General features: G+C 35.6%; 1 long non-coding RNA gene across 1 annotated transcript; it reads right to left on the reverse strand.

The window, feature by feature from the left end:
* Positions 1–19273: 19273 nt before the first annotated feature.
* On the reverse strand, positions 19274–20160 carry LOC128020257 (uncharacterized). Its single transcript, XR_008185316.1, has 3 exons — positions 20064–20160; positions 19838–19922; positions 19274–19324 (listed from the first exon to the last, which is right to left on the reverse strand). It is a non-coding gene; the product is annotated as an uncharacterized LOC128020257 (long non-coding RNA).
* Positions 20161–21167: the final 1007 nt, after the last annotated feature.

Consider the following 21167-nt stretch of genomic DNA (forward strand, 5'->3'; position numbering starts at 1 on the left):
ATATGATTCTCAGTATTATGTTAGTGAAATCGAGTTTTCATCCCTTCAAAGAGTTTCAGTAGGAGATTCAGATTCTGTGCCCCTGTGTAATATATATAAAAAATCATTTGCACAGTTAGTCTTTAATTTGCAGAAGTGTACTTTGTGGGAATATTTTTGGGAATATGTAGAAGATGGATGATTGTAAACAATAATGCCATTCCATGGAAAGAAATATAGATTTGTGATACTGTATCTTTTTAATCATGTTTTTTTTAAAGGCTGACTGATTTATTATGAAGGTTATTTTTATAGTGTTACTTATTTTCCGCAGGGTTTCCTTTACAAATCCTGCAATGCTTTTATGCTGTTGTTTTTTTTTTTATTTTGCACTTTTCAGTATTTGTCTTATTAATATGTACACTTACTGTGCAAAAATCATATTCAACATATTTTTGCAACTATATATATATATATTCTTTAATCAAGAGTATTTAATTGAGAAGAAACATTGTTTTCACAGAATATATATTGAGATGTTTGCTTTTCTTACCCCATTTACAAATAGTTTCTTTTTAAAAATGCTAATAAAATGCCTTAGTAAATTTTGTTAGATTTATCAGTTTAAAAGGGAAAGAGGCAATGTATTGCTGGATAAGAAATTTACTTTTTCTTATTTTTTGAAAACATGTCTTTGTTATCAATATACAGGTGCTGGTCATATAATTAGAATATCATCAAGAGGTTGATTTTCTCTGGGGTTAAGGTCAGCAGCACGAAGCATGAAGTGCTCTAAAACTTCCTGGTATACGGCTGTGTTGACCTTTGACCTCAGAAAACACAGTGGACCAACACCAGCAGATGACATGGCACCCCAAACCATCACTGACTGTGGAAACTTGACACTGGACCTCAAGCAACGTGGATTGTGTGCCTCTCCTCTCTTCCTCCAGACTCTGGGACCCTGATATTCAAAGGAAATGCTAAATTTACTTTCATCAGAGAACATAACTGTGGACCACTCAGCAGCAGTCCAGCCCTTTTTGAAGATGCTTCTGACGCTGTCTGTTGTTCAAGAGTGGTTTGACACAAGGAATGCGAAGCTGAAACCCATGTCTTGCATACGTTTGTGCTCAGTGGTTCTTGAAGCACTGACTCCAGCTGCAGTCCACTTTTTGTGAATCTCCCCCACATTTTTGAATGGGTTTAGTTTCACAATCCTCTCCAGGGTTTGGTTATCCCTATTGCTTGTACACTTTTTCTACCACATCTTTTCCTTCCCTTCGCCTCTCTATTAATGTGCTTGGACACAGAGCTCTGTGAACAGCCATCCTTTTTTGCAATGACCTTTTGTGTCTTGCCCTCCTTGTGCAAGGTGTCAGTGGTCGTCTTTTGGACAACTGTCATGTCAGCAGTCTTCTCCATGATTGTGTAGTCTACAGGACTAGACTGAGAGACCATTTAAAGGCTTTGCAGGTGTTTTGAGTTAATTAGCTGATTAGAGTGTGGCACCAGGTGTCTTCAATATTGAACCTTTTCACAATATTCTAATTTTCTGAGATTCTGAATTTGGGATTTTCCTAAGTTGTCAGTTATAATCATCAACATTAAAATAAATAAACATTTTACATATATCAGTCTGTGTGTAATGAATAAATATAATATACAAGTTTCATTTTTGAATGGATTTAGTGAAATAAATAAACTTTTTGATGAGATTCAAATTATATGACCAGCACCTCTATATATACAGACCAAAAGTTTGGACACTCCTTCTCATTCAAAGAGTTTTCTTTATTTTCATGACTATGAAAATTGTAGCGTCACACTGAAGGCATCAAGGGCTATTTGAGCAAGAAGGAGAGTGATGGGGAGCTTCGCCAGATGACCTGACCTCCACAGTCACCGGACCTGAACCCAATCCAGATGGTTTAGGGGTGAGCTGGACCGCACACAGAAGGCAAAAGGGCCAACAAGTGCTAAGCATCTCTCGGGGAACTCCTTCAAGACTGTTGGAAGACCATTTCAGGTGACTACCTCTTGAAGCTCATCAAGAGAATGCCAAGAGTGTGCAAAGCAGTAATCAAAGCAAAAGGTGGCTACTTTGAAGAACCTACAATATGACATATTTCATTTGTTTCACTTTTTTGTTATGTATATAATTCCATATATAATTCCACATGTGTTAATTCATAGTTTTGATGCCTTCAGTGTGAAGCTACAATTTTCATAGTCATGCAAATAAAGAAAACTCTTTGAATGAGAAGGTGTGTCCAAACTTTGGTCTGTACTGTGTATATATATGTGTGTGTGTGTGTGTGTGTATACACACACACACACACACACACACAGAGAGAGACATGTTTTAGCACTTTTTACATTTTTATGATGCTTCATGAGATAATTTACTGCTTTTAGCCCAAATTTGTTTAAGAATGTAATGTAATGCACTTTGATATTAAGATGTGCAATGATCTTTGTTTTTATTAGAGATATATATAAGGGAAAACAAAGCTGAATTATAGCAGTATTATAATCCGGGCACAATTTAAAAATAAGCAATTATAGAAAAAAACCCAGTATAAGGACAAGATTTATCAAGCTTTAGTCATTTTGAGTTCAGTCTTGACTCAAATGTTAAGATTTTATTGAGAAATGGTCAAGTGACGTTTTACAGTTTTCAAAGAAAATACTGAAGATTTGTTACACAAGCTTCATTTGAAGGTCTTTCATCAGTTTCATTGTAAAAGGCAGAATTCTCATTGTTTCTCATTACATTTACCATGAATAAATTGCTTTTCACATTTGCATTAGTCTATTAAAGAAAGTTTGATGTGTAAACGTTTTTAAATATATTTACTGTGTATTCTCTGTTTCTGTTTGTAAAGATTTGTGAGCAGGTGAATCAAACTAAACTTATTTGGCCTTTTTCCTTATTTTATTTTTTTTCTCTAACATAAAATCAAATTGATCAAATAAGTGTTGTGATTGTTTAACTTGTTTAACAGATTTCAGGAAATTATTTATTTACATTTACAGGGATAATTCACCCTAAAAATCAGTATTTACTCCCATACAGTCGAACATAAAAGTCTGAGAACAGACTGAAATTCCAGTTTTGTTTCATTGTTAATCTAAAATTCTGTCATTTTTCTTATTCACCCTTATGTTGGTCCAAACCCATATCGTGTCATTTTTATGTGGAACACAGAATTTTTGACTACATATTAGGGATGCACGATATTGGATTTTGGCCGATATTCGATATGCCGATATTTTCAAAATAATTTTGGCCGATACCGATATCGATATATATATACAAATATATACTGATATATTTAAACTTTAATTTTACTGAAGAGAAATCCATGTATCTCTTCTGTACTGATTCTACCATAAATGTATTATTTTACAAATGTAGACAGACATTCACATCTGAAAAACAGGTCAATTATTTCACTTGGAGAATATCGGTTTGGCTCATCGGCAGAAATATTCATATCGGCCGATACCGATGATGGTCATTTTAAGCTTTTATCGGCCGATACCGATGTTGTGCCTAAAATCTGGATTTTATTGATTTATAATTTTTAATCTCGTGACAGAAGCTTGCATGATAGCATTAATACGGATCTGTTCCGAATACATTTGAAAACCGTTTACCAAAATGCATAAAGCATAATTCTTATATTAATAGCATAAGAACTTTATTAGGACTAGTCTCTGTCATAGATCACGTGCTTTTCTCAAAAAGAATCCGATACAGTGCTTCAATGTGAAATGTGTGTTTTTTTTAATTTTTTTTATACAAGATTCAGAGCTTCTGTGTTGAATGTAAAATCACTAGGAATTGGACGGGTTTTGTTGTGAAAACCTGGCAACCCTGAATGCAATTAAAACTCGGGCCAAAGAAGACACAAACCAAACATTTAAATTGTGTGAATGCTAGACTATATCGATTTCTCTTGTAATCAATCATTTGGACTTGCCATCCGATAATGTCAGTAAACTTGGTATTTGAAACGAAGTCTGAGATTTCTGTAAATGTATCTCGAAATGCAAACATTTGATGGTGTTTTAACGCTCTTTAAATGTGCCGTGCTCTTCAGAACCCATCGTCTATTTCTCGTTACTAGCTACAACACGAAATAACCTAATGTTGCATTTACTTCAGGAGCCATTCAGTACATTCAGCTAAATATATTACATATTCATTTTATTTTTACTTAATCTGCAGTTGTCTTCATCAATACATCTCTGAATTAATCTGTCATGAAAACTTGTTTTAGCCACCATTTAAATGTTTACATTCCAAAAAGAAGTTGATAAATGATAAATAAAACATGATAATGTCATCAAAACTTTGGTGAAATGCTAACATTCATTAAAAACTGCCTTATGCACATTTTAAATGTTTATATGCAACTCAGTGTTGATTATTAAAAGAGTGACTAATGAATTGATTATTAAAAACAGCATTATTTTGGTACATCACTACTTATACATGCAACAACAGTTCAAAGTGGCCAATGTTGCTGTGCCTTTATGATGTTTTTAGTCTTATCTGGAGCTTGACAGTCGTGGAGTGTTCAAAATATGGGTAAGTACTGATAGAATTAGCATTTTCGGAGGTAAATTATTCCTAGAATATATGCATTGACAGTATGTTTGTTACCTTCAAGTTCAAGGGCGTAGGAGTAGCCCATCTGTTCAGATGTGATGTAGATCTCCTCGTAGGTCACAGGTGGGAAATAGGGAACCAGGGCTTGTCGTATCCTTCCAGTGCGTTCCTGCATGGAAGAAAGAACACAAGAGAGATCTGAGAGTGAGTTAAACATGACTAAGTGTTTGTTGGTCCCGTTACACAGGGTCACCAGACGGTTATACTCATCCAGACTGAAAGGAAAAGATGTACGTCATTACAGTGGCGCATGAAGGTTTAGTAGGAGAGACATCATCACATTATGAACACATGGTGGCGCTGCAGAACTCTTTTAGTGAATAAGAGGAAAATTAGCGGTTTACTGAACTGTACAAAATATATATATTTAAAAAATAATTAATTAATGCAATTTTGTATTTAAAAAAACTAAAAGCAACATTGTACATGCAATTAATTTTTTTTAAGCATTACTGTAATTTTATTTGAAAAAATAAAATACAATAAAACTGTGAATTATGAATGCATTTTATTTGTTTGTTGGTTGGTTTCACACTCAACATTTGAAATCTGGACCAAAATAGTATTTGATTATATAGAGAGAGATTCAAGATTTAAGTAGCTTAATTGCATGGTAAAAAAAAGTATCTTTATATTCCCAAAGCATAGAAACATATTATTATATATATATATATAAATGTAACACAAATATACTTAAGAATAGAAGAATAGAAGTATATTGCATACAGAGTCTATATATCTGTATACAGTAAAACGAAAGTACTAATAATAAATTCTAATAAAGAGACAATGGCAGCACATGGCAGACTTATATCTACTGAATTTAGTCACAGTTATCACAGTTTGATGATAAATATATGTGCACACTACAAAAGGGCACAGGCTGCATTTACAAACTTAATCTCATGCAATCAATGTCTTGCATTTGAAACAGTTCATAAAAGGAATAAACGCCACCACACTCACTAATGCATACAGTATGCATTGACATGTAATTAAAAGCGTTATAACAGGTTCAGTGTTATCAATATGTTGATTTATTATAAGAAACACAAGATTTTAACAGCCAATGACATTTCCAGCTGGGGAGACTCAACTGATTTTCTTCTGTTTAGTGTTAATCATCATCTAACTCAACCAGTCAAGAGCTACATTTAACCTTAGATGTTATATGAATATAGTCCCTGAAGCATAGCTTTTATTAGCTGACAATAATAATAAATACATAAACATTATAGGCACAAATACAAATGTACTTTTAGAAATTGTTTTTGAAAAATATGGTGTTATTGTTTTGGCAAGCCTAAATTAAAACTTCTATGAAAACTTGTGTGATATTCCTTTAAAATAATGTTTTAGTATATATTTTAAATATATTTTACTGTGCAATTTCTTTGAGTTAGACCAAACTTTTATTTTGGTGAGTTGTAACCAGAGTTTCTGTGTTTATTAATAAACTATTATTATTAGCTAATAGGAAGTATAGCATATCAAGTATGCCAATACTTGAAGTATAGCATACTCTTTTTTTATTTATTTATTTCACAGTTTATTTCACAGTACACAACAAGTTACTGTAATTGTATTATTTACAAATCATAATTGTATCTCTGGACATTTACCTGTGGCTATAACTTTATTATGTCTCAGACCAGGATCTTGTCTTCACGACAACAATATCTATACTTCATGTTGAGCATAAATATAAAGCCTACTGATAAAGGACACCGTCAACAGTAGCCTAATGATGGCAAAATAGACTATGTTTGACCGGTGCAATATTTGAAAATCGAAAATGATTGATTTATTTTTAAAATTACATTTATATCTGAATATATGTCAGAGTTTGGAGCGGGTTCGCAAATCATTTGAGTCTGTTCGGAGTTCGGAGCGGGTTCGCGAATCATTTGAGTCAGTTCGGGAGTTCAAAGCGGGTTCGCGAATCATTTGAGTCAGTTTGGGGATCGCGAATCATTTGAATCAGTTTGGGGATCGAGAATCATTTGAGTCAGTTTGGGAGTTCGGAGGGGGATCGCGAATCATTTGAGTCAGTTCGGGAGTTCGGAGGGGGATCGCGAATCATTTGAGTCAGTTATGGGGATCGCGAATCATTTGAATCAGTTTGGGAGTTCGGAGCGGGTTCTCGAATCATTTGAGTCAGTTCGGGAGTTCGTAGCGGGATCGCGAATCATTTGAGTCAGTTCGGGAGTTCGGAGGGGGATCACGAATCATGAAAGATTCGCGCTCATAAATTTTCAAATTGGCCATAACCTTTAATTCGTTGCTGCCAACTGGGGTGGCAGCAGGGGTGCCAAGGCTTTCTTTTAGGGTGGCATTTGCCTATGCCACCCCGGTAGATCCGCCCCTGCTTCATGGTAAGAATGGTTTAGTGTGTTCCAATATTCCCAGAAACATTTTGGTTTTAAAGATTTCTATTACTTTTAGCTGATTTTGTATATTTAATTTATTTTTCCTTCTTAGGAAGTTCTTATACTGTTTAAGTTTCTCGTGGTAGAGCTGGCGTGTGTCTACATCGGTTTTTTCATTATTTCTCTCTTCTTGTGTTACAGTATTTGTGTTTTGAGGATGGCCGGCTAATGCTGAACCTAAATGGGACTCATTTAAGTTGTGTTAATTCTTCAGCAGCTAATTGCACTAGCGTAGAGTATGCTTACCATTCTTTTCCCCATCATTTTGTCACTGTACAATGTGGTCTGACCCGATAAAGAGCACTTCTCTGAAGCCTCTGTGAAAACGCTATTGTTTTAGAAATGAAAAATATAGTTAGCACTGAGGACGGCGTTTATCGTTTGAAGTGGCGACAATAAGAAATTCTCAATTAATAGCATTTCAAAGAGATGTCCAGATGAAGGTGATGCTTAATTCTGTGTAACAAACAAGCAACAGGCGTATTATTATGTTGATGGAAAAATGCATCGATTCTGCTAATGGCCATTAGAGAGGGCTCCGTACAACACACGTTTTAGGGAACCTAATGTGTCGTTTCACAGAAAGCCTGCCTTTTCAGATTGTAATTGAGAGCACTTCAGTTTCATTTCAAAAGCACAAGGCTTTATAGAAGAAAATGCAAAATGTTTTAAAATGTAGCATGGATTGGTCTGCCCATTTGACTAGCATTATGACACATTGCGTCTCAGCTAATGGCTCGCTCACATCTGCAGAGCTCATTGTTGTGCATGCGGTGATATACACTGAAGACTCCACTGGGTTGCCTCTGAAGGATTTTGCAATTAAAACAGAGAGATGACAGCAAGATGCACTGCTGAAATAATCTGGGCTTGCTCGGGACAGTCTGACTTGTGGTCAGCAGCGTGAAGAGCAGCGGGCTTCGCACAGAGCCTTGTGGGGCACCTGTGCTCAGTAGCGCTCAAGGTGTTGTGGCCGACACGGATTGACTGAGGTCTTTCTATTAGAAAGTCCAGGATCCAATTACAGAGGGAGATATTTAGGCCTAGCAAGTTTAGTGTATTACTGAGCTGTTGTGGGATTATTGTGTTGAATGATGAGCTGAGGTCGATGAACGGCATTCTAACATAAGTCTTTATTTTCTTGTTGGGTGAGAGTGGAAGAGTGGTTTAGACGATATGCAAACTGGAGTGGATTGAGAGTGTTGGGGAGGCTGGTTTTGATGTTGTGCATGACTTACCTCTCAAAGCACTTCATTATGATTGGAGTCAGTGCTATGGGACGGTAGTCGTTTAGACAGGCACAGGTGATTTATTTTGTACCTGTATTTGCTGTGGATTTGAGACATGTGGGGACGACTGCTTGGCTCAGCGAGGTGTTGAAGATATCTGTTAGGACATCTGTCTGCAGTGCAGCACAGTCTTACTGTACACAGCCAGGTATGTCTCCAGGACCCACAGCCTTGCGTGGGTTAATCCTAGATAGGGTCTTCCTTATATTGGCTGGAGACAGATATAATTCCTGTGTGTTGGGAGGTATGTGCAGTTTTTGTGCAGGTGTGTCATGTCAAACCGTGAATATAAGTGTTTGAGTTCATCCGGGAGGGATGTGTCCACATCACAGGCCTGTGGCGGGGGCTTGAACTCAGTAATGGCCTGAATGGCTTGCCTCAGGCTCCGTGTGTCTCTGCTGTCTGTGAACTGATTGTTGTTCTTTTTTGAGAATATGACCGTTTTGCATTTTTGATGCCACAGGACAGATTGGCTCCTGCTGTTTTGAGGGCTGCTTTATCTCCTGATCTGAATGCTTCATCTCTGGTCATTAGCAGCCTATGAACCTCTGCTGTCATCCACAGCTTCTGGTTTGCACGTGTGGTGATGGTCTTGGTGAATGTCACATCACATAAGCAGTCACAGTTTCAGTGTACTCCTGCAGGTCTGTGTGGTTGTTGTAGCTGGCTGACTCTTTAAACATGTTCCAGTCTTTGCACCGTTTTCACGACCCTGAATGGCTGATGTGTCCAACCGCGCCGCCATCTTGGTTTTAGTAGTAGTAATAATGTTTTTAGTTATTATAATGTTTATTTATAAATGTTTATTTTATTTCTTTTAATTATAAAATGTTATTTTTTGTTTATTTTTTAATTCATACATTTTAGATTGAATAAAAAGTTGATTACACTGACTGTTGTTCTATTACATTCCTTTCAGATCATTAGTCAACAACTCCTCTGTAAAAAACTGCAGAAGGTGAGCCCACAATTACATTTTTAATAATCTTTTGATCAATAGAGTATTAAAGTTAAACGTTCAACATTAATGCATTAATGCATGCTACAACTTTGCATGCATTCAGTTTAGTTTAAAGGGGTCATGAACTGCATTTTTTATAATGTTCTCCGAGGTTCACTTATAATGTTAGTATGATTTAACAACAACAACAACAAAAATACTTTAGAAGTTATAGGCTATTTTGTCTGTCGGTTTTGTTGAAGTTATGTGTAGGCTACTACAGAAACAGTAAGAGTTAGTATACTGCTCTGACACACTAGTAAAACTGATCATTTAGGAGGGATTTCAGGATTTTTTTGACACAACCTCTAGAGGGCAGCAAAACTCTCTTACACTTTTCTTTTAGGATTGACACTCAGTGGCCCAAATCTGATCATTTTTCTCTAACTATAGTCAACTTGATTTAGATACATGTGTACTTGAATGTCATTTATTCAAACAATATATTCCATTTAGAACATTTTGACACAGAAAGATAAATAAATAAAAATTCACAGTGGTATATATATATATATATATATATATATATATATATATATAGTATAGATAATCTTAACGTGAATACAATATCATGAACAATTTATTAACAATAATATTAATTTGGTTTGCTTTCATATATATATATATATATATACAGTACATCAAATTCAAATTTAGCATAGACATTTCCTTATAAAATAGCTTCAACGATTTTGTGTTGTTAAAAGCACGAAGCAAGATGTGTGGGCCTTTACAGCAGCGAATCACACACGCACACATTTCAGGATACACAGCTGTATGTTTCCCTGAAAGTTAATGCGAAATCAGCAGCACTCAAATCACATTTCTTGGACATGGAAGGGGGCGATTCCTGACTGTGTAGCTTAACTGAACCTTTTACGACGGCTCCAAGAAATCCACACACTATTCGCTCGCCTTGCTCCATGGTGACACCCACATCTCTGGCAGCTTAGCGATTTACATTTTAGCATAATGCCAGCCATAGAGGAGGCACAAGGCAAGGGCGATAAGTTACAAAGTGCTCCGGGGGTAAACCTTGTAAGAGAGGGCTTGGAGCTATTTACAGTGCTTCAGAAATCCTTCAAAGATGCGCCAATTGGGGAGGAGATTGTTCGCAGCGGTGCATGCTTCGCGCACAAAACGCAACACAATGCGCGAGGAGCGCGACGTGACCAGATGGCACTAATTCTAATATCCTTATTTTATCGCATGCTTCTGAGGAGGAAAAAAAACTTGGGCAGGGCGAGTCAGAAAATAAAAAGGAAATATATCGTTTCAGTTTTAGCGAAATACAATTAGGACCTTTGTCGCTAGTCAAAAGCCAAAAGCAAAAGTGCGCGTGCGAGAACACGAGAAAAGGGCTTAAATGATTCCTAAGATGCAATTTAATTTTCAATATGGCACTATTAAATTTTGGAGGCACATCCACTGTCGAGATATGCTTTCGATTGTGCAATTTCACGTAACAGAATGCGGCTGAAATGCAAAAATCGCAACAATGGAGGTGGGGGAAAGCAATGGCTTTTTCTTCTCTTATCGAAATTGCTTTCTGTAGAGTTGTTCCATTTGAAATGCATTTAATTGCAAATAAAAAAAAGGAGTGGAGAGAAAGCCGTGCGTCTCCTAAGCCTTTCTCATGTGTTTGGAAGCAGGGAGAGAGAGTATTCAAACGTGGAGCGACACAGACTATAAGAAGAAGCGGGCGTGCTTTGAATAACCCAATCTCTGCGCAGGCCAGTCCGCTCGGACCTCCCTCCAGAACAGAGAACACGGTGTTTCCCTTCAGAAAGTTTGCAGAACTCTCACTTTGCTCTGTGGAGCATTGCTCAGAGCTTGCATGGAGTAATTGGGGTTGCTTTCAGATGTTTCCACCAAACTGAGGTTGATCGTTTGTGCCCTTTTCACTAAATGCACGACAATAATAATAATAATAATAATAATAATAATAATTTAGAAAAAAAAAAGAGGAGAATAAAGAAATACTACCACAAAAATACATAAAAATAAATAAAAATTAACATGCAACAATAAATAAAAGTTATTATTATTATATATAAAAAATTCTGATGGTATGGTGTATGGTGTGTATATATATATATATATATATATATATATATATATATATATATATATATATATATATATATATATATATATATATAATATAAATATATTTTTTTTTCCTAATTTTAATATGAGCACAATATTATGTATACTATTTATATATTTATTAATATTAATATGTATTTTATTTGCTATTTTACAGGTTGGGTTAAAAACAGAAGGATCAAGCTCCTTAAATTTGGCATAGACAAACAATAAATACAAATAATTTAATAAATAAATAAAAACATGATATTAAACAAATAAATAAATACAGCTCAATTGGGCCTATAAGATGGCTGTAATGGGTGAAAGTATATTAATGTTTCTTTTTTTTCAAGATTTTTCTCTTAAGGAAATGCACCAAAAATAGGCAATTATAAACAATATATTTATTAAACTATTGACTACTGACAAACTACACATTAACAAAACAAAATAAATAAATGATAAAACATTAATTCAGAATAACAATATTTCAAGATAGAGAATAAATCGACCATATAAAACTGCACCAGGCACTTAGTGTCAACAGTCCACGTCAATGAAATCCAATCAGAGCAATGCAGTTAATGCGGGATTGCATTCACCTCCGTCTTTATACCCTGTTCTTCTCTCTGCAGAAACATCTGAGAAGCAGGTGACGTCCTCAGTGAGAAACAACTGACCACTGACTTTATTTCCAGGATGCGCTCGTCCTTCTCCCAGTGCATTGTGGGTAGATTTAGGACGATCGCCGTGGAGAGAAGCGAGCGAAGTGCGACCCTTCAAACTTTCTTTTGCGATTCCAGAATTCTATTTTCCCTCCAAATAAAGATTTATACATATTTATACGAGCTGATCGACGGGAAGGAGGTCCGGAGGAGCTCGGAGAGAAAAGCAGCGGAACTGCAGAGGTAAACTTTATGTAAATGCCATAAAGTAATAGACTTGTAGTGCAAATCACAGCATTTTATCTTTAATTTTGCCGAGCCACCCCTTCCCAGCATCCTCTCGGCATCTCCACGGCACGTCCCATCTCTCCCTCCCCCAAAGTCCTCTTTCCGTGGGCTTAAAGGTGCATCGGAGATATGCATTTAAGCATATTCAGAACACGGGGCGTGAAATTAAATGTGTGACAGAGTGGGAAAAATATACAGGCGCGGGAGATGCCTTAAAAATAGTCATTTATGCAGATGGAAAAGGAGGGGAGTTGAAAATCATTTGCGACAGGATGACCCTCTCCGCGAGCTGTCTACCTCTCACTGTTCTCGCGCCTAATCTCGCGCTGTATCTTCATTTTTCATTGAACTCGCCAGTTTGCTGCTAAGCAGCCTTGTAGATAAGGCGAAGTGCTAAAAGGAGACAACTGAAGGTGCTCAGTGGGTCCGTTTCTATTGCACTTTCACCCAAGGCAATGGGCAGAATTTAACGGATTCCTTCCAACATATGTTTTTGCCAGATAAGTAAACAGTGTGTGTCGGCAAGGAAGAAAAAAAGCATTTGCAATTTAATGACATTACAGCTCCCAGCTTAGCCCTTCTGTGCTGCCAGGCGCCGAGTGGAGAAAAGGGAAGAGCGGAAGAATGGAACCGGGTGTCGTCAGTGCGCGCGCCGCGTGTGTGTGTGTGTGTGTGCGCGCGCGTTTTTCCTCTGTTTCCCATCTCTCTGCTCCTCATTCTTGTCGCTGCTTCATTCTCTTCCGCAGACTTTCCTCAAGTTTGCAGCGGAAGCTTTTTGTCGAAGCTTGAAACCGTTGGCGGGGCCGTGAGAGAAAATTCCGAATTTAAATTCCGAAGTCGGAATTTGGAATTCTGAATTTGGACTGGATTTAATTGGCCACGCCCCACGGGGACTGCTGAAAAAAAAAACGAGGGAAAATCATTAGTTAATCATAACAGCGACGTGGGCAAGAATTAGAACTTCTTAGGCATTTTTCCATTTTAAAGATTTTTGTGTTAATTAGAGCAATAAAAGTCCATTCATTTAATGTATTCATTTAAATTTGTTTAAATCAGAATATCCTTATTAGCAAAGTATCCAAACATGACTTTAAAATTTACATAATTATTACTGTATTAATTATATATTTGTATTGTTTAATAATATATTTAATATTATTATAATATATATGTTATAATTAATAATTTTAATATAATTATCAAATATAATAATTTAATCTATATGGGGCATTATATACAATTTTATTAATTTAATTCACTGAAAATATTATTTAAATCAAAATATCTTTATTAGCCATGTATCTAAACCTGACTTTAAATTATATATATCGCGTGTGCGTATGTGTGTGTTTGTTTGTTATATTAAATATAATCATTATGTTATATGATATAATTAATACGTAAATATTAATTTTTAATACAATTATTAAATATTTCAAATATGAGGGCATGATAAAAAAAGTGTATTAATTTACTGAAATTATTTAAATCAGAATCAGAATCTCTTTATTAGCAACCCATTCTCACTCCAAAGGCGTCAAAAACCGAAGCATGGTCAAGCGCCCCTAGCGTCACTTTTATGACGCCAAATGTGCCTCTTGGCGTCGAATATCGAAGCACTACGACCTTCATTGCTTTCAGTGGGAAACTTTTGGCGTCAGAATTCGACACGACGAGGACATGAGATGTTTATCGCTATGAAATCACGTTCAAGAAGTCTCATTCAGCACACATCGCGATACTTGCTATCAGTTCCACAGTTTGGGTGAGTAGTCCTAAATACGCTCTTTTAATGCCTTTTATAAATGCATTCTGTCTTATTTATTAATCAGATTAGTGCCATATGTTTAATCGCTGTATTATATCGGTCATCCGCGGCTGTCTTTGAGTTTCATTGCGTTTAAATAAATGAACACAGCTGCTAATTAGTCTGATTAAACTCTATCTGTCACGTGACGTGCCATAGACCTTCGATCCGTTTTATATTATTATTAATTTCAGGATCAATGATGTAAGTTGTATTTGTAGTAAAATCATGGTAATCACGACACTTACAATAGTAATAAATGAAATGTGAAGTTAAAACACAGTAAACAGGACATTAGTAACTGTAACTGTAGTTTTACTATGGTATATTAATAATCAATACAACAATACAATAATCACCAAACCAGCTGTTTGTATCACTGTAATGTTAGTGTTTTTATGTGCTTTTATATGACAGATATCACAGTAATCATGTGTTCTGTACCATGCTTTTAATACCTTTTAATGTAAATCCAAAAAAAAAAAAAAAATCAAATTAAAAATAAATAATAAAACATGCATTTTTCCATTTTGCAGTTCATTCATATCAGTTTATATTTAAATATATATTTATATATATTTATTATATCTAAATATTTTGCTCACAGATCATTATTAACATTCTGTATATAATTAAATTTTATTTTCTCTCCCCTTTTTTTATTTTTTTGTATATTTTTAGCTGAAAAGACGTAAAGGAAGCCCAGTGGTGTTTCTGGAGAGCTATTCCTTCAGAAATGGAGAAGACAGAAAGCTGCGGAGGCAGACATTTGCAGCAGTAAGTCTGTGATAGTTTGTCCCTTTTATCAAACATTCCTGCTGTTATAATTTGTACAGCATTTGTTGTTTCTTAAACTGTTGCACTGTCCAAATACCCACACTTGCCATCTTTGCACTTGACCACTTGATTACTTATTTGACGTCTTTCCTGTATTTGGCCTAGTGTTCAAGTGAGCATGATGACCACAAGTGTATGTCGAACTTTTCATGACCTGATGACTGTGTTTCCCAATCCTGATCCTGGAGAACCCCAGCACTGCACGGTTTTGGTGTCTCTCTTATCTGACAAACACACTTTTGAGGTCTTGGAGTCTTCACTGATGAGCTGATGAGTTGAATCAGGTGTGTTTGAATAAGGAGACATCTCAAATGTGCAGTGTTGGGCTTCTCCAAGACCAGGATTGGGAGCCACTGCCTTATGGGACACTTATGTGTTTACAGAGATTTTTAATATCTAATTATCAATATTTCACATACTGTACATTGGACAGCTTTCCGTGACCTCTTGTGAGATCTCAGCAAAAAGTCTGACGATTTATTCCAAAACATGATGCATGATGGGATACACTAAGCTTTGTATAGCGCTCCGGAGCAGTATTGGAGAGGTTTAGTGTGTGTTAAAGACGCTGTGCTTTGGCATTATTAAGACCGGGCAAAGTCTCGTTCACACACTGTCACGTACACACACTCTCAAGTGGCCAAGACTGCAAGTGTGGGTATCTGGACGGGGTCAAAGTCTTAAAAATGATCCCTAAACACAGTCGCACATCACAGTCTTAATAATCCAGTTTAACACTTGTATGATATTGTACAAGCCCCAGGACGGTCTCATCTGACACTATCAAAAGAATTCATATGACTATAGCTTGCTATTAATTACTTGCTTTCAATAATGGATGCATTTAACATTTAATTATACAGCATCTTTACAGAGGTGTAATGTACAAGTTGCACGTAATTAATAATATTTCCTTCCTTCTGTCTTACAGGATTTTTTGCAGATAATGCTAGTTCTCCATCATGCACAAGGACTCACCTCGTTAACTCTTTTTCCCCCGCACACACAGAAATGGTCCCTGGATCAGTGATTAGACTTTGCAGTGGTTTGATTTTTGCAGAAGATGTAACTTTGTTTTAATTATAAGCTCATAATGAATACATTACAGAACCAGTGATGAAAACAATAGTTAAACATAGTATTTTTCGTATTGATAAAGCATTTTGTTCTCTTTTTCAAGCTTCATACAGTAAACTTTTTAGACTTTAATTAAGAGTTTTAGTAAAGGAGATATTCATACACAGTCATCCCCTAGCTCCAGTCATGAAGTGAAATCATGATGTTATGTCAAAGCTAGCAGGTGTTTGTTTTCCTGAACACTTTCTCTGTCTTCCATTGTTCAGACAATCAGTGTTTATTTGATGCTGTGCTGATTGAGTTTTATAGATGATATTGCACACTTGACATTTATGTCTTCATGGTGTTTTTTGTGAGTTTGAAACATTTACATTGTGTTGTATAACATTTTGGTCAATTTAATTTTTAAAATAATTTTTCTTTTTCCAGTGTTCTCTGAAAGACATACTGTATTTACTGTTTTGTATTTTAATAAAAGCATTTTCATTTGCATACTGAAAATAGTTAATGTTTACAACACAACTGCCTTTTTATTCTTTATGGTGGCAAAAACGATCTTGGTGACAGGATGCAGTGTAGTAATTTGGGCATGTTGTCTTTAAATGAGTTTGACATATCAATAAATAATGGAAGATCCTTACAAAAATATGCATGTTCATTATGCTTTATGTATTTATTTGTTCATTCATTCATTCATTTATAATTTCTGTTTTTATTCCTAGAGTTCAAATGGTAGAGAATGGTAAATCACAGAAACACAAATGTGAACAATTTTAACTTTAAAACACAATGTAATATACAATGTAAATTTTAGAAGCACATCATTTGATTAGTAAATATATTTGTCTTTGGTCAAAAAATAAATAAAAATCTTAAAAATGTGTCTTATATTTAAGACATATTGGGCATGTGCACATCAATATTGCCCAATTTTTTTCAAGTTGAACAACGGAGGAAGGTGAAGACGTTAATAAAACATAATCTAATAAGTAGCAAGCTTAATCTATTGTTAACCAAATCTATCCCTTCAGCCGAAAAACGAAAGACGTCGGTCACACATGGATAAGGAAGTGTGACACCGCTGCTCAGCTTTGATGTCATTGGCTATGAATTTTCAGGACAGTCTGTGGTTGGACTATCTTTTAACCCATATTAAACAGCGCATCATGTTGAAAAGTATGTTTTGCTGCTATCATCACATTAGTAATATATTAAGTCAACAATGAAGTGTTGCTATCTTGAGAAAAATGACATCTTTAGCGAGATCCTATTCCTAACCCTAAGCATAACTTCAATGAACTACAAAAAACAGCCCCCTAGTGTTGCCTTTGCATAGATAGAACGACGGAGGCTTGTGGGTAATGAAGTTTAAAACTTTTTATTAACGAAACAAAATAAATTATTTATTTTAAGGAAAACTGGACATCTAAATATGTTCATTGTGCAAACCTCCATGATATATTTGAGAGGCAGGCTGAAATGTGGTATTTTACAGTGAGCAATATTTAAAATGCCTTTATGCCAGCTTTCCATTTATTTCTGAAAACTGAGCTCAACATTATTTTATCAGCATAGCATAAGTAATAATCCTGCCCATTTTCTCTTTGATATGTTAATTGGACTCTGATTTACAGCCATTTGAAATGTACAGTTTTGGGCTCTTCCGGGGGGTGCTACTGGGCCCCTGGGGGTAGCAGGGCAGTAAAACCTACATATATGTATTCTCCTCATCATGGACAACAAACTGAGCTGAGTCACATTTATATCTGACAGTTTTCACAGTCCTCTGTTTTCTATTCTATTCATCATGACTATTATACCTTTTGACAGGACATTGTGAGGCCATCTGATGAAACTTGGAAAAATTAGAAAGAAATGATTTAATAATGAAAATAATAGATTATTTATTTGATTTTTGAAGTAAATGGCAAGAAATATAATGGATGAACCTGCAACAACTTGCCTTTATCTATTCCCCACTGTAAAGCAGTAATCAAGGACAGTGTATACACATTGTGATACTTCACTATTACACAAGGACAAATTCATGCAGTGCTAAGAATATTAATTTATATATATATATATATATATATATATATATATATATATATATATATATAACTAATTAGCAAAAATCAGTGTAAAAATGTCCTCTCACCCCTGTCTCTTGCTCCTCAGGTACTGGACATCAGTAATGTGCGTGCTCTTGGTTTTAATGCATTACTAGATCCACGTTGATCATTCCTGCTACATTCTCAGTTATCCCTCAAGTGTTTATAACAATAAAGCCCATGGCACCATCTTGTAATGCAGAATAATTAATCTCGTAACTCCCTTTATTTCACAAAAAATTTGCATATTTGTTACTAAAATATAAAAAAAATTACTTTCTGGTGTACTGATGTCCCAGATGTTATTAATCCGATCAAAAATGTTTATGTCTTAAATAAAAAATAATCCCAATAATTAATATGTAGTTTTTCCAAGTCTAAAATAAACACATATGAGCCTACCTAGTAAAATTATGTATTTACCAAGAATCTTCAGAACACAATATTCAGCATTTTCATTTTATTGAAGCATAGACTATAAAGTTGATAAAGTAGCATCAAGACAAATAAGATTCAATGAAAATAATTATCATCAAAAATACATTAACCTCATATATAAATCAGTTCACACAGATGAGTGATGAAATGTCCTTAAAAGTCACACAGTCCCATCCAGTCAACTGTGATACAGATCATGTGATACATATAAGACATGTGATACTGTTTCAGAAAATAATGATTCCCATCATCACATCTAAACTGGTTTCATCTCCCCATCGTGATCCTCTCTCGTGTCTGGAAACAGTTTGTGGTTGATATCCAGCACTGATGTGGTGTAGCGTTTTCTCAGCCAGAGGATCTCTCAGTCCTAAGATCCCAGACCTGCTCAAAGTGAAACAAGCAATCCAGATGAAGTTGTTTAATGGACAGAGAGTTCAGCTTATGTTCTGTGTGATTTTAGCAGGGTGAGCAACTATGACCCTTGTAGTACTGTACACTTACCATTCTTCAAGCTGCTTTAAGATCTTTTGAGAAGCTTTTTCTCTGAAGACAATTTACCACATCCTCTTCTTTCACTTCTTTCAAGAGCATCACTTGGTCAAAACCCCTCATTTGGCTGATGAGATCATCTGTAAAAATTAAAATACTGCAATAAAAATGTAATTCTGCAAGAATTAAGAAAAAGTTACAGAGGCAAAGGTCTTGCTCATGAGACTGCATTAGCATGTGTAGTTCTCAGAGACTCTAGAATTCATCTATTGTTGCAGTAAATGTGTTTTCTTCCTCTAGAATCTTTCTCCAAAGTTCCTGACTTCTCTCACAAATGTGTTTTAGTCTGTGCAGTGTAAGGCCTGGCTTCAAACCAATCCACTATCAATTCACAATTTATAACATAACATTTAGAAAACAATGAAATAATGTACATTGGTGTTTATATAAACTAAACCAATTTCATGAGACTTGTCTACTTTTAAAACAGGTGGTGTGTTTTTAAAAACATAATATTAAAAATGTCCAGTCACACTTTGCTAACATGCTGTAATTGTAATAGTATAAAAAGAAATCAAGGCTGACATGACCAGTTCTGTGAGAGATCATCATAAAATGTTGTATAACACAGCATTGCTTCAACACACACATACCAGAGGACTTCTGTTTGTTTGAGCACAAGATGGCCATCTTCATTTCTCATCCTGAGCAAATCATTTCCTTGGTCTTCCTTCTCTTCTGTGAAACAAGATAATCTCTACTTACTCCTTGTGCAATTAACATTGCTCATTAAACATAATTAAGTTAATTTAAAGTAAGATTCAGACCAGAGCATTTGATGAGTAAATGTTGATTAAAAAATATTCTAAACAAATGTACCTGGGAAGAGCTGATCATGGCAAGATTCGCTGAGACTCAGTAATAGCTCTTTTAGTTTTTAGGAAGGTTTGTGAGGGTTGGCTCTTGAGTGAGCCGTTGAGCTTGATATTTCAGACCTGAAAAAGAAGAACAGCATTATCTCAAAAAAATCCTGTAAGACAGAAGGAAGGAAATATTATTAATTACGTGCAACTTGTACATTACACCTCTGTAAAGATGCTGTATAATTAAATGTTAAATGCATCCATTATTGAAAGCAAGTAATTAATAGCAAGCTATAGTCATATGAATTCTTTTGATAGTGTCAGATGAGACCGTCCTGGGGCTTGTACAATATCATACAAGTGTTAAACTGGATTATTAAGACTGTGATGTGTTTAGGGATCATTTTTAAGACTTTGACCCTGTCCAGATACCCACACTTGCAGTCTTGGCCACTTGAGAGTGTGTGTACGTGACAGTGTGTGAACGAGACTTTGCCCGGTCTTAATAATGCCAAAGCACAGCGTCCTTTACACACACACTAAACCTGTGTCCCATAAGGCAGTGGCTCCCAATCCTGGTTCTGGAGAAGCCCAACACTGCACATTTGAGATGGCTCCCTGATCAAACACACCTGATTCAACTCATCAGCTCATCAGTGAAGACTCCAAGACCTCAAAAGTGTGTTTGTCAGATAAGAGAGACACCAAAACCGTGCAGTGCTGGGGTTCTCCAGGATCAGGATTGGGAAACACAGTCATCAGGTCATGAAAAGTTCGACATACACTTGTGGTCATCATGCTCACTTGAACACTAGGCCAAATACAGGAAAGACGTCAAATAAGTAATCAAGTGGTCAAGTGCAAAGATGGCAAGTGTGGGTATTTGGACAGTGCAACAGTTTAAGAAACAACAAATGCTGTACAAATTATAACAGCAGGAATGTTTGATAAAAGGGACAAACTATCACAGACTTACTGCTGCATATATCTGCCTCCGCAGCTTTCTGTCTTCTCCATTTCTGAAGGAATAGCTCTCCAGAAACACCACTGGGCTTCCTTTACGTCTTTTCAGCTAAAAATATACAAAAAAAATAAAAAAAGGGGAGAGAAAATAAAATTG

The sequence above is a fragment of the Carassius gibelio genome, chromosome A9 (assembly GCF_023724105.1).
Source record: "Carassius gibelio isolate Cgi1373 ecotype wild population from Czech Republic chromosome A9, carGib1.2-hapl.c, whole genome shotgun sequence".
NCBI lineage: Eukaryota > Metazoa > Chordata > Actinopteri > Cypriniformes > Cyprinidae > Carassius > Carassius gibelio.